General features: G+C 43.4%; 1 long non-coding RNA gene across 1 annotated transcript; it reads right to left on the reverse strand.

Annotated features, from left to right (window-relative positions):
* Positions 1-224: 224 nt before the first annotated feature.
* LOC124677887 lies at positions 225-4499 on the reverse strand. Its single transcript, XR_006994266.1, has 3 exons — positions 4274-4499; positions 4128-4190; positions 225-920 (listed from the first exon to the last, which is right to left on the reverse strand). It is a non-coding gene; the product is annotated as an uncharacterized LOC124677887 (long non-coding RNA).
* Between the last annotated feature and the right edge of the window lie 4709 nt (positions 4500-9208).

Here is a 9208-nt window from a genome sequence, read left to right on the forward strand (position 1 = left end):
CGGCTGGGCAAACCGAGGTCTACCGAGAGGCCGGGACGAAGTGCAAGCGGGGACGGAGGGGAGAGGAAGACAACACGAACTCGCCGCCAGATCGCCAGCGGGGGGACTACAACCCTAACGGGCACCAACAAATACAATAATTAACATGTTTCTATCTTAGCCCTATGTAACTAAGAGAACATCTCTATCTCTATCTCTACTACTTATAAAGGCACGAAGTGCCGTTGGAAAAATACATCTCAGCCATCCGTGCATATTAATCTAACAATCCAGATTTGTTCCATCTCCCCACCCCGTGAGATCAATTCTCCCACCCGTAAGGCTAAAATTCAGCCACAAATTAAGGGAAAAAATAACTTCCCCATATCTCCTACCTCAAACACCAGGCCATCCTCCCACGCCGCTGTCTGTCTGCCCCAGATCCTCATAACCCGACGGCCCAACGCCACACCCTGCCGTCCTGCCGTCCTGCCGTCTACCACGCCAGCCTCCGATCCTCTGCATCCTGCTGGACATCGTCGACGCACGCAGCCATCCTGCAGGAGATCATCCACCACGCCAGCCTCCAATCCTCGGCATCCTGCTGGACATCGATCCGCACAAGCAGCCGTCGGCCACCACGCGAGCCTCCAATCCTCCACGCCTCCCTGCCGCGACAACACTGCATCGCCAGGTCCAGACCACGATTGCACGCACAAGATGCAAAACGAAAATTCAGGTTTCGTACCAAAGAATACAGTTCATACGCCTAATACAACCTCATTTTCCTCATTTGTATTACATATCCAAACTGGTTAATAGATCCTGGAGATACCAACCCTCGGCGTGCTGCAAATAGACAATCACATTTCACCACTTTAACTGAAGGTATTTCATAATCGACTCTTTTTGTTGATCTGTGGCTTCCAATGTGTGATATTCTGAAATAAACAACACATATGGTATCAGAACATAATGAAATATTTGTCATGACATACAAAATCTTTGCAGTAAATTCTTTGCAGTATACAGATATTTTATGTATACTTGTACTGGAAATGATGAAAATTTATGTATACTTGTACTAGAAATGATGTAACATTGATCATGAACTTATTTTGACAGGAGTACTGGTTCGGCCTGCTTTAGGCGATACAACAACCGTACACAGTCACCGTTCGGAAACAACCAAAGGTATAGACGACAACAACATTTTTAAACAGCTTTACTATCCATATGCTTACTGTAAACAGACATGGAGATTTCACTACCCAAAAATTTACTGTAAACACACATGGAGATTTCAGTAGCCAAACTTTTACTGTAAACAAACATGAAGCACATGGATACTACTGTCAAGATTTACTATCCATATGCTTACTGCTGCATCTACTGTATATCATGTAACATTGTTCATGAGCTTATTATGACAGGACAAATGGCTCGGCCTACTTTAAGCGACATAACAAATGTACTCAACAGACGTTCTGATTCAATACAACGTATAAACGAAAAAAACTTTCCTATTCATATGCTTACTACTAGATCGCTTATATATTCAATTCATCCGCGCAGATGGTCTACAAATTTCGCGTGTTATCGACAATCAGTCTACACCATCAAACTGCGACCAAAGTAAGAATAACTGATTTTTAATTTCTCATTTCCGGCTAAAATCGTTAACTAAATCGTTCTTCCGTTTTCATCTAACTGAAGGTCAGAACTCTTTAGCAGCTCCAAGTGGCATTAATAATTGTAAGTCAAGCCTTCAAGAGCAATCTCATGCGGCAACTTAGCATGGGTAGTTTTGACAACAATTATAATACGGCTGATATTTCGGATTTTCTGCCTCATCAGGGTATAAAAACCCTTCCCGTGATTTGTTGATAAGGGTTATTTTCACCATAGGGTTTTCCTTTCACCTCTCCTCCATCCTCCCTCACAATCTCCCTGCCGCATCCCACATCTCCACATCCCCGGCTTCCTCCTCCGCAAGCCTCTCCACTGTATGCACGCATCTACCCATCGTGACTTTTGGTGAACCACCATCGTCCTCCATGTCTGCGCCACCATCCCCGGTGGCCTCTGCAGATCAATCTCCTCCCAGATTCGATACCACTATCCATGCTATCAACAAGGTAATTATATATCTCTGTGATTGCACCCTATTCACGGTTTCATCTCCACAAGTAATATAAGTTTGGGTTTTCAGGAAAACATCGACAATGGAGCTATGGATGAGCATCCAGAAAATATGCAGATTGAACACGTGATAACCAAAGATGAGGTTATTAACCCTGAGGCGACAAAGGAAATACCAGAACAAGCCATTATGGATGAAACCGAAAATATGCAGATTGAAGAGGTGATAACCAAAGCCGAGCATACACATCCTGAGTCGACAAAGGCAGGTTTTCTTTTCACATGTCATTATTATTCAAATTCTGACGGGACAGAGAAATATGTAATTTTTACTATAATAATATCACACCAAGGCGTTTTTTGAACTCTTCTGTACAATATTTGATCTTTCTATAAGTAGTGCATATATTATTATTGTGGGTTTCAGATAATAAGCGATGAAGAATCAAGTGGAATATCCGACATAGATGAGGTAGAGAAAAAGGTGTGTTTTCTTTTCCAACTATCTCCCACAAATTGTTATAATTTTAATTATATATTCTATCCTGCATATGGATAATTCTTTGTATTCTTGTTCTCAGGATTTCACCTACAACCAAACAAGTGAACACATGTTGGCAGCTCAGAACGCAGAATTAGCACAAACGTCTTGCATGGAAGGGGACAAGTTGTCAACGCCCGTGCAGATACAAATACCTATGCGACGGCATAACAAGCCTAAGAGGGCACAAGACTACATGGTGGCTCCAGAAGGTACGTAACAAATCTTTCTATGCTCTGCTTTTGCTACATTTATTTCCTTCATCATTATTAACTAATAAATGTTATTACTTCCACAATGACAGATTATGCCTGCACCGGCGATGATTGGTCCGTCATTGAAATGATCAGAAACGAAAAAAAGCGATAAAAGAAATTTAGTCAGCATCGAAGATGCATATCTAAAAAAGCCCCAACTACTATCTCTTTTAACTCCCGGAGAATTCGTTGGCGATGAAGTACATATATATATAGCTTTATGACAAGCAGATGCATTTTTTATATGAGTATCTATTATCTCCTATAACCAATGTATGCACTTCATATTGTAGATCATAAACGCGTACATACATTGCATAAGTGGAAAAGAGCATCTACAGGTAAGGTCAGGTGGAAGTGTGTTCTTAGAGAATGCATGCATCTCTAAGTTGATAAAGACTGGTAGCTGTCTAGGGGATGACCCACCACCATGGGTATTAAAAAGAGTCAAAACTTATTTGAAGCATGATATGGTTAGTAGCAGTTTCCTACATATTAATATGAATTCAATCGAGGATGAATATTTCTCTATATGGAACCTAAACTAACGGAACAATTTTATTCAGATATTCATTCCAATAAACATTGATGACATTCATTGGTACGTAGCAGTTATAAATGCCAGATTAAGATGTATCCAGGTGCTCGACTCGCTAGGCAGTGGAATCACCGCAAAGATCTCGCTGCTATGGTTAGCAATTAGTCCCACTACGCCATCTTTTCATAACACTATTTCTGTTGTTCTTCACTTCTGATGCTAATACTTTGTCATTTATCCTTGCAACAGCTACAAGGACTGGAAAATGTTTTCACATATGCATCAACGTGCATGGAACTAAGATCTGATAACTGGAAGGACGTAAACATCAAAACATAGAAAATAGAAGAGTGTATTAAAAGCAGCCTACAGACAGATGGGTACACCTCCTAGCTCACTTTTTGCATCAGATGGGAAATAGAAGAGTGTTTTCACATACCAATTTTTTATGAAAACCTTTCATAATAATATGTAGTACTACCTATTAGGATAGAAGTAGACCGTAGGTTATTTAACTCCTACATATGTCGCTTCAGCCCCTAAACTTGAAAATTCAAATTCAGGTCCATAGACTTTTATGGCTGTACCAATATGTCATATAATAGGTGTGTGAGTTTAGAGGTTAATCTACTTGTTGACAGAAACAAAATGTAGCGCTTTACATATGTACCTCATGTGCCACTGCCAGTTCTTAAATGTGTCATCTGTACGAGCTATGGTCTAACTGCTGAAACTGAACAAAGAATTGCAGCAGAGGCAGATGTTAACTGACAGCAACATCAGAAATCAAGCTGAACATAGGGTACAAAAACTTACCAGTCCTGAGCGAGGTGGAGAGGGGCTTCGACACAGCATGCCGCACTTGGGCCGCTCGAGGAGGCTTGTGACACAGCCAATCCGCACGAGCGGAGCGTCCTTGCCGGCGTCACTTGTTCCTAGGGAGTCGGGAGGAGGATGACGGTGTCGGAGGGGAACGATGGGGGAGCTGGTGCTAGCGCCGACGGAGGGGAACCATGGGGGGCCGGTCCCGACGCCGGCAGAGGGGGGAGGGGGGATGCTCTAATTATATGCATCCTTGCAGAGGAGCACTGCGTTCGTAGGGCCTCCCACCTCCGCCGCCCCGCTTCCACGATTTGGGACCTGCACGAGCTCAGGCAGTCCAGCGACGACGAGGAACAGAACCAAAAATTAAACGTGAGGCTAAGGAGCAGAAACTGAAATGGATTCCGGGAGGAGGGGTCGGGGTGGCCTACCGGTGGTCACAGCGGCCGTGGGTGGTTGCATGGCACCGCGGCGGCGGCCAATCTCATCGGCGACGCGGCGGCCCGCGGCAGGGGGTCGGCCGTCTCCGTCGGCGCGGGCTCCGGCGGCGCGCGAATTGGGCGGGCGGGGCGAGCGGTGGGGGGGCCTTGCCGGGGAGGAAGGAGGCGTGCGGGGTTCGAGCCGGGGAGGTGGAGAAATGGAGACAGGGGAGGAAGGAGGCGCGCGGGGGATGTGAGTGAGGGGAAGAGGTTAGGGATGGTTTTTTTTTGTTTTTTTTTTTTTTGGGAAAGAAAGGGATGGGGAATTGGGAGTGTGGCCGCCTGGCCGGGTGTTTTTTATTTTATTTATTTCTCGGACATTTTATTATATCCATGATTTGTTGATTTTTGCTTGTCCTTGAAACATTTAGTATTAACTTTTTTTTTGGTAAGTGTCCTTTTCTACCAACTAATTTTTGTATTAAGCCCATGGTAATGTTTATATTGAGTATGCTAAAAATATATGTATCATCTAATCTTGCAGGTCATCGTGTGGATTGTGGATGTTAAATTTCATGGAATACTGGACAGGAAATATTTTGTCTGACATTTTTTACCAGGTATATTTCACTTGGTATCATGCGTTAAATATTGTATTATTATTATTCTTATTTTAGAAGCTAATTCTGATTACTACTTGCTAGGAACACATGATAAATTTTAGGACAAAATAGGCGGTAATATTGGTCGATTCGGAATTGAACAATGATGACATAAGAAATCGAGATTTGTCCCTTGATGAGGACGATAACATGGATCCCACCGATTGTATGATTCTGGATGATCCACCTAAGAAAACAAAATTATCAAACTCAACATCAAAAGTTAAGCTCGTGTCACCGTCATTGGTGGTTTTACCGCCCCTCGATCCAACAAAGGCCAACTTAATGGAATCATCAGAAGTGGAGCCTCTATCACTATCATTGGGCCTTTCACCGTCTTTCAAACCAACAAACTCTGACTTAATAGATGAACTTTGCTTACGCATTAGCATGGTTGATGATGTCCAGTCATTGGAGTAAGCATCCTTTTTCTCTAAGTTTATTTTGTGATACATGTTTGTATTTGTACTTCACAAAATTTCTCTTTCGCAGTACCGAATGGGTGATAAGCTCTAATCCTTATCCAATTAGATTAACTCTAAGACAGATAAGGAACATATTGAAGGTGGATGAATATATGGACGCAAATTGCTTTAACATGGCTGTGCGGATACTAGCATGCCATGACATCCAGCTTGTTAGAGATATTCCCGTTCATTACATGGATCTAAACTTTTGTGTAAGTAATTATTATCACATATTACATTTTTTTCATTCTACTAATAGGTCTTGTTATTTTTTAGTGGATGTCCCAATATGCACGAGATCCAAGGCGCAATGAAAAGTTGGATATTACTAAGTTGTCACATTTGTTTGACTGCTGGCCTGATAGCAATGAGTACCATATCTCAGAATGCAATATGGTAAGTTTTTAATTAAACGTTACTAACAGTGGTTGGTTTGGTCCTAATTATTAATACATTTAAAATTATATGCTTCCTTGCAGATTTTATTGCCTTGCGATACTTTTGGGCTATTTCAATTATTCGTCTTGGATCAAAACAAAAAAGTTATCACTATTTTAGACCCTCTTCCAATACCTGGTATGGGCAAAAATATATTTAAAACTATGGTAAAAAACCTAAACCATTCACTTCGATATGCAAACCCTGCATTCAACAAGGACATATTCAAATGGGGGTGCAAAGTTCCCGTTGTTCCGACAAACTCAAACGGGTATGGATCTTGTCAATGCATTACAATCTTTAATAATTCAACGCACAATTTAACATTTCAAACATGCAGTGCTCTGTCAGGTTATTTGGTTTTCAATTTTATGCACTCTTGGTATGATGGAGTGTTCCATTTTCCAATACCCATGGTAAGTATTTACAACATGCGAATTTTTATAAGTGATACTTTCGATTTTTTTTATAATAAGTTTGTATAACCCGTATGTAGGATGATATTGAAATGAGGAGGCAATTTGTGGTTCATATTTTGAAGTACGAGGGGAATGAGGCTCTAAACAATATCCCAGCCATCGAACGAAGCATTATAGATCACATACTTAGATGGACTTTTATGAAAGAAGCATAATAGACGTTGTTGCTTGGTTCATGTTTTCTAAGTATTTATGTAACTATTATAATACATTTATTTAATTATGCATTTTATGTAACTAGGTGTATGGATCATGTATTTTGAGACGCATTTAAATGGCTTTATAAGTATGGAACGTGCGTTGCACGTGCACGCTTACTAGTGTTATAACAGTAACACTCTATGCTAAAAAATACAATATAATGCTCGGTGCAATCCGTTATAGTCCTGTATTTCAAGCTTATTTCAAAAGTTCCATAGTTGTTTACATCATTCGGTTGAATTGGAGCTAAAGAAAGTATAGCGATAGAGGATGACCGTGAAAGGCGGAGAGCCGTTGGAGGCGATACCCGGGCGATTCTGGGCGATTGGTCACGACGAGGTGTCGGAGATCTCCGTCGAGGATGAGGAACCCGACACCGGAGCTTCTCCATATTTCATGTGTTCGCCGGCGGCAGAAGCTTGCACGATGGTGGAGGTGGGAGATTCAACGCTGCAACGACGTGAAGAGAAGAAGAGGAGGCAACGTTTGGGGGCGATTACTCTCAGATCGGGTGAGTTTTTCAATTCAGCTATATCTGATCCAACTGTTGCTATTCATGAACGCAGTGAGATCGGAAGAAGATCGAAGATTTCTATGTCTGTTCTGTCGCCATCAACATTTTTGCTCGAATCCTTTGGCGCTAGTGAATGGGTTCTTGTGCAAAGAAGGAGGCGGCGGGCTAGGATGGCTGGACCGGTGGAGCGCAGGTGGTTGCGCGACTCCCCCTTCGATCGCCGGCAGAGATCATCATCCTTGCGTGTTAATGCACCGATCCATCGACGGGTTTCGTTGAATTTCAAATCTCATGATGATGAATTGGGCCGGGCTGTGTCAAGTCCATCTGTGGTGAATCATTTGGTTCTGAATAAGGGCAGTATGGGCTCTGAACCTGTGATCACGACCCGATCGGCCACCCGTGTGACTCGTTTTGATCTAGTCCATGGTGTAGGCTAGGTTTCGCTAAGAGATCGTTTCTCCCTGCTCCCCGTATTCCTTCGCTATCGCCTGTTAACGCCGCCGTCATGAACCGCGGTGGAGGGAATTCGTCGAGGGGAGGACGGTGGAGTGGAAGATGGGACGGTGGCGGAAGCGGTCCGCCGCCGGGAGGGAGATCTAGCTTCGAGAAAGGAGGCCCAAGTGGCACGGCTGGCCATGGGGGCAACTTTGGTAATGGCGCGGAGCGTTCTAATGATGTGTTCGGAGATGGAAATTTCCATGCTGGGTCTGGGCGCCCCAATAATGCCGGGGGTGCATATCGGAACCAGCAAGGATACAGCAGAGGCTACAATCGGAGTTTCGGAGGTAATAATTTCAATAGAAGACCGTCCAATACTTATGTTCGTCGGGATATTTGCCTAGAGTTCACAAAGATCATCTGGAGCTCTCAAGCACCACCAAAATGCAGATTATTTGCTTGGCTTGCAGTCCAAGGAAGGTGCCTCACTGCAGATGTGCTTGCTATAAGAGGATGCCCGCATGACCCATTGTGCTCCCTGTGCAACAACTATCCTGAAACAGCCTCGCACCTGCTGATTAACTGCCACTTTGCGCAGACAGTTTGGAGGATGGTCATCGCCAGGGCCAGGCTTCCCTTGACAATTGCTCCGAACGCCCACGACAACATCAAGGTTTGGCTAGTGCAGTTCTGATCAGCTCGTAGGGGCCAATTCCAGGAAAGATTGGCGAGCTTTGGTTCCTCCGATCTGGTGGTGCATATGGAAGGAAAGGAACAACAGAATTTTCGGACATACTGCGGCGCCGGTTACAGCTTTGTTCCAATCAATTTTGACTGAGGCCAGGGACTGGGCTGATGCTGGCAGGGGAAGGGTGAGCGCCCTGCTAATCAGGCCTCGCGAACCAGATTGACTGCTAGCCTTGGTTTTTGTAGCGGCAGGTTGCAAAGCTTCTGCCTGTAGCTCTTTTTCTTTCGTTTTTTCTCTTAGGTTCTGTTCCTTTTTCTTGTTTTGTACCCTGGAAGATCTTCTTCCTTTTGTACTCTCTCTTATCTAATCGCAATGAAAGCAGCCTTGCTGCCTTTCGTCAAAAAAAAAAAAAAAAAAAAAAAAAGATATTTGCCTAGAGATGGCCGTGATCTCAGTGGTCTCAATGATGCCCAGAAGCATCTAGTTAAAGAGGCGGCTGAGGCCTTTGAAAAATAGCTTCTTGCTTCTTCTACCTCAGATTAGGGTTCTCATAATGCTAATACTTCGACAGTTCAAGAATCTGTGCGGGCAGTACCGTCTGTGAGTAGGCAGACACAGGT

Source organism: Lolium rigidum, chromosome 1 (genome assembly GCF_022539505.1).
Source record: "Lolium rigidum isolate FL_2022 chromosome 1, APGP_CSIRO_Lrig_0.1, whole genome shotgun sequence".
Taxonomy (NCBI): domain Eukaryota; kingdom Viridiplantae; phylum Streptophyta; class Magnoliopsida; order Poales; family Poaceae; genus Lolium; species Lolium rigidum.